The following is a 6104-nucleotide window of genomic DNA, read 5'->3' as shown; positions in this document are numbered from 1 at the left end:
GTGTTTTTGCTCTGTTGCCGCCCAGGCTAGAGTCAGTGGAACGTTTTCGGCTCACTGCTACCTCCGTCTTCCGGGTTCAAGTGATTCTCCTGCCTCAACCTCCCGAGTTGCTGGGATTATAGGTGTCTGCCACCACGCCCAGCTAATTTTTGGAGTTTTAGTAGAGACAGGGTTTCACCATGTTGACCAGGCCGGTCTCAACTCCTGGCCTCAAGTGATCCGTCCGCCTCGGCCTCCCAAAGTGCTGGGATTACAGGCATCAACCACCGCAACCGGCCACTTATAATACTTTCAAACTAACTTGATCATAGGAATTTCCTAGTTTTTTTTTAATGAAAGTAAACCATGTTAGAAGAAAAAAATTGTATTTATTTTTAAAGCATACTCACATGGTTCAAAAATAAAAATGTATGAATTGAAAAGTTCTAGTCCCCCACATTCCTATTCACCCCATCCCCCTCGCCTAATTAACCATTTTCATTAGTTCATTGGCCTCCTTCCAGTGTTTTTTGTGTATAAACAAGGAAATAACAAAGTGTTTATTTATTTACTTGACACTTTCTTACACAGTTCTGCACCTTGTTTCTTCTTTTCCCCTGGAAAACTTTCCCTGTCAGAAAATAAAGAACAAAAGAAAAAATGTATAAACCAAGAAGACTACTAGAATGACACATCTATTGAATGAATGAGTTGCAACATTCTTGAATTACATGTCTGCTTTAATCATTGTTTGATATCTCTTTTGCTTCAATTTTCCTTACTAGTAAAAATCCTATTGTAATGGAAATTGTATCAAAAAATCTAATTGACACTTTGTAAATAAAAATGAGCTAAAGTAAAATGAAATGATATCTGGAATTTTCTTCAAAATAAAGTGAGGGCTATAGATAAAACTTTCTTGGCCATGAACTGGTAATTCATGGAGCTGTATGCCAGCTATAACTGTGATTCATTATACTATTCTCTCTATTTTTAATATGTTTGAAATGTTTCATAATAAAAAGCCTCAGAAATATGTAGTGAAAATCAAGCACCTATTTCAAGAAAACTCTAAATCTTTAGAATACGATTTTCCCAGTTAAAAATTAATAAAGGTGTGAAATACTTCCCTGAATATGGAAACTCTAGTTCCACAAAATTAACCAGCCAGCCACTGGAGAATGTCAAATACCATGTGGGCTACTCAGAGCCAGAAAATGTAAAACTATAATGAACTACCAACTCCAAGAGGAACTTAACTTTCTCAGCAACAACCTGCCTTCTGGTTCAAAAGGAGTGGAGGCAATATAGAAACACACATATACACAGAATCACAGTCTAGAATAAGTTTTTGTTTTGTTTTGTTTTGTTTTGTTTTGTTTTGTTTTGTTTTGTTTTTGAGGTTGAGTCTCCCTCTGTCACCCAAGCTGGAGTGCAGTGGCGCTATCTCGGCTCACTTCAGCCTCCGCCTCCCGGGTTCAAGCGATTCTCCTGCCTAAGCCTCGTGAGTAGCTGGGATTACAGGCATGAGCCACCACGACCGGCTAATTTTTGTATTTTTAGTAGAGAGGGGGTTTCGCCATGTTGGCCAGGCTGGTCTCAATCTCCTGACCTCAAGTGATCCACTGCCTCAGCCTCCCAAAATGCTGGTACTACAGACATGAGCTACCGTGCCAGGCCTATGGAGATTTGATTGAGTTAACAGATTTTAGAACCTATCTTTTTCATTATGACAAATTCTTTAATATAAAACTTAACCTTTTTTCCTTTTCCTCCTTTTTCTTTTTATTTTTTAACACATAGGAAAACAAGACAGGGTGCTATTACCAAGTCTCGTAGTAAGAGGATGTCTTTGTTCAGGCTGCTGTAACAAATTACCATAAATAGGTAAACAACAAACATTTGTTTCTCACCATTCTAGAGGCTGGAAATTTGATATCCCAGAGCCAGCATGATGGGGTTCTTGGTGGGGCTCTTTCTGGTTTATAGAGGGCAGTCTTCTTTCTGTGCCCTCACATGGAGGAAGAAGAGCTAGCTAGCTCTGTGGCCTCTTCTTATAAGGAGACTAATTTCGTTCATGAGGGCTCCAGCCTTACATGCTAATGATTTTCCAAAGGTCCCATTTCCAAATACCATCACATTGGGGTTAAATTCATTATATGAATTTAAGGGGACATGGCCATTCAGTCTGTTGCAAAGGAACTATTAGGAGGAAAAAAATAGCAAAGGGAATCGAATTTTTTTTGTTTTTTAGACGGAGTCTCACTCTGTCGCCCAGGCTGGAGTGCAGTGGCGCAATCTCGGCTCACTGCAAGCTCCGCCTCCCGGGTTCACGCCATTCTCCTGCCTCAGCCTCCCAAGTAGCTGGGACCACAGGCGACCGCCACCACACCCAGCTAATTTTTTAATTTTTTGTATTTTTAGTAGAGACGGGGTTTCACCGTGTTAGCCAGGATGGTCTCGATCTGCTGACCTTGTGATCCGCCCGCCTCGGCCTTCCAAAGTGCTGGGATTACAGGCGTGAGCCACCGCGCCCGGCGGGAATCGAGTTTTTAAAAAGAGAGAAACAAACACAAGTCTAAAATACAAACAGGAGAAATCTGCTCCACAGTCCTCAATCCATCTATTTGAATTGACATGCAAATATTACCAGTCCTTGAGTATAACCATAGTGTTAATGAGAAGGATAAAAATGAACAAATAGAATGAGTGACCTTAGAGGAAACAGATACTTAAATGATGGAAACAATCTTTACATTTCCAAATTTATATTAATAAAATAATGTAAATATGAACAAACCAGGAATAGATGTTATGAAAATGGAACTTCTAAGAACCAAAGAGTTCTTTAAATTAATAATGGTATCATCAAAATTAAAGTAATATATACACACATATCAATCATAGTCATGCCCTGCGTAACAATGTTTCCATCAATGACAAACTGCGTTTACATCAGTGGTCCCATAAGATTATAATGGAGTTGAAAAATTCCTATTGCCTAGTATTTACTATACCATATTTTTTGTTTATTTTAGAGTGCACTTTTTCTACTTATATATTTTTAAAATGTTAACTGTAAAATAGTCTCAGGCAGGTCCTTCAGGAGGTATTTCAGAAAGCATTGTTCTCATAGGAGATAACATTTCTATGCGTCTTATTGCCCCCAAAGACCTACCAGTGGTGGCCAGGCACGGTGGCTCACGCCTGTAATCCCAGAACTTTGGGTGGCCAAGGTGGGCAGATCACCTGAGGTCAGGAGTTCGAGACCAGCCTGACCAACATGGAGAAACCCCATCTCTAGTAAAAATACAAAATTAGCCTGGCTTGATGGCGCATGCCTGTAATCCCAGCTACTCGGGAGGCTGAGGCAGGAGAATCGCTTGAACTCGGGAGGCTGAAGCTGCAGTGAGCTGAGATCATGCCATTGCACTCCAGCCTGGGCAACAAGAGCAAAACTCGGTCTCAAAAAAAAAAAAAAAAAACCAAAACAAACAAACAAACAAACAAAAAACCTACCAGTGGGGCAAGATATGGAGGTGAAAGACAGTGATATAGTGATATTGACAATCTTGACCCTGTGAGGGTCTAGGCTAATGTGTGTGTCTTAGTTTTTTAACAAAAAAGCTTAAAAAGTAAAATAAAATTAAAAAATTTTAAATAAAAAAGTTTATAGAATAAGGACATAAAATATTTTTGTATAAATATACAGTGTGTTTTAAGCTAAGTGCTATTACAAAAGAGTAAAAAAACTTTAAAAATTAAAAAGTTTATAGAAAAAGTTATAATAAACTAAGGCTAATTTATTATTGAAGAAAAAAATTAAATAAACTTTTTTTTTTTGAGACGGAGTTTTGCTCGTTGCCCAGGCTGGAGTGCAACGGCATGATCTTGGCTCACCACAACCTCTGCCTCTGGGTTCAAGCGATTCTCCTGCCTCAGCCCCTCGAGTAGCTGGGATTACAGGCATGCACCACCACGCCTGACTAATTTTTGCGTTTTTAGTAGAGACAGGGTTTCTCCATGTTGGTCAGGCTGGTCTCCAACTCCTGACCTCAGCTGATCTGCCTGCCTTGACCTCCCAAAGTGCTGGGATTACAGGTGTAAGCCACTGCACCCGGCCCCATTTTTTATCTGTGGCTTTTCTATGTTTAGATACACACAAATACTTAACACTGTTTTACAATTGCCTATAATACTCAGTATAGTAACATGCTGTATGGGTTTATAGCCTAGAAGTAATAAGCTACACCATATAGACTAGCTGTGTAGTAGACTATACCACCTTAGTTTGTGTAAGTATACTCCACTATGTTTGCACATAATGAAAAAGCCTGATGATGCATTTCTTAAACCATATCCTTGTTGTTAAGTGACACATGACCGTATATAAGAGGCTTGGCTGAAGATAATCTTCTAGAATGTAGAACTAAGAGATGAAATATATGAGAGAAATATTAAGAGACATGGAAGTTAAATCCAGGATGCTCAACATATATCTAATAGGAACTTCAGAAAATAACAAAAATGGAGGAGATAAAATAAATAAAGAATAAATAAGTTGTCTGAACTAAAGAAAGACACTTCTGAAATTTGGGAGACCATGCAGTGAACAGTATTAAACATAAAAATACCCACAACTATATACACCTTGGTGATGTCTCCAAAGTCCAAGAATAAAGACAAAAGCTTAAGCGCTTCCTGAAATGTAAAAGAAAAAAAATTATCCATAAAATAAGAAAAATCAGTTTCATCATCAATGAAAACTCTGTGTAACAAGAACAATGTCAGTTATCTTCAGGAGTAAGAGGGAAAATGATTTTGAGCCTAGTATATTGGTTTTCTAGGGCTAACATCATAAAATACCACAGAAAGAGTAGCTTTAACAACAGGAATTCATTTTCTTACAGTTCTAGAGGTTTGAAGCCCAAGATCAAGCTACTGGTTTCTGAGACCTCTCTTTGGCTTGCAGATGGCTGCCTTCTCTCTCTGTCCTTACACAGTTCACCCTTTATTTGCATACATCTCTGGTGTCTCTCTGTGTCCAGATTTTTTTCTTCTTATAAGGGTATTAGTCGGATTGGATTATGGCACACCCTAACAGCCTCTCACTTAATCACTTTGTTAAAGGTGCTATCCTATAGTCACATTCTGGTGTATGGTGATTGGGGCTTTAGCATATTAAATTTTGTAAAGACACAGTTCAGCCCATAATACCTCCAATTCTGTTTTCAGCATAAATAGCAGTCAAAAGAGAGTTTACATTGAGGGCACTTGTTGGGGGGGTGTTCTAGAACTTATATCTTCATTAAGATCCATGGATGCATTCTAAAGGAATTACTCAAGGTTGAACTCCTGAAAATAAAAAATAAAATCACGAAACAGTGAGATGCAAAAAATTTGTGAGCAAGGAAAGAAATAGAACTTATATGTAAATGTAAATAATTGTTAAGACATTGTTTTAATATACATGAATTCAATTTTCTAACATTTTATTCAAATATTTCATCTAGTTTCATAAGAATATCAGTTATAGTGTCACCTAATGGCCATAAAAATCAATGACTTGGAGATAAAAATCCCAGATTATATAAAAAATTTGAAGATAGTAGAGAAAGCAATGACTTGAAGAATGAGAAGATTCCCAAGGCCACAGCATAGGCTGTGGGAAGCTGGGTAATCCGGAAAGGCCTTGCTAGGTTTCGCCTGGGAGAGTGTGGATGCTGGCTGGCAAAGCCTTTGACCAGGCAGAAATGCAGCCACGTAGTTTTGGTGCGTGCGTATGCAAAAGAATACGCCACCTCCTTCGAGCCGGAATCGAACCAGCGACCTAAGGATATCCACAAATGTTTCTACAGGCTACAGTCCTCCGCTCTACCAGCTGAGCTATCGAAGGGCGCACACTTTTGTGGTTGGGTCATTGATCTTTCAGCAAATGCAAGACTCCTTGCAACTCTAGTAGTCCAATAAGCTTTAAGTTGGTTGGAACTCGCCTTGGAGAGATAACCCTGCGCCGACCGCCACCGCGCTCCTTTTGCGGCGGAACAAAATCCTCTGGGTGTGGTTGACTGGCTTCACCCGGCATCGATAACAACGACCCAAGAGGGGCGAGCCGGGTAGGGGGC

At 39.3% G+C, this 6104-nt stretch overlaps 1 non-coding gene across 1 annotated transcript; it reads right to left on the bottom strand.

Moving 5' to 3' along the window:
- Window positions 1-5781: 5781 nt before the first annotated feature.
- Window positions 5782-5875, bottom strand: TRNAY-GUA (transfer RNA tyrosine (anticodon GUA)). Its single transcript has 2 exons — window positions 5839-5875; window positions 5782-5817 (listed from the first exon to the last, which is right to left on the bottom strand). It is a non-coding gene; the product is annotated as a tRNA-Tyr (tRNA).
- Between the last annotated feature and the right edge of the window lie 229 nt (window positions 5876-6104).

Source organism: Gorilla gorilla, chromosome 15, assembly GCF_029281585.2.
Source record: "Gorilla gorilla gorilla isolate KB3781 chromosome 15, NHGRI_mGorGor1-v2.1_pri, whole genome shotgun sequence".
Classification (NCBI taxonomy): Eukaryota; Metazoa; Chordata; class Mammalia; order Primates; family Hominidae; genus Gorilla; species Gorilla gorilla.
The sequence above is the reverse complement of the archived record's forward strand: the minus strand, read 5'-3'. Positions and strand labels throughout refer to the sequence as shown.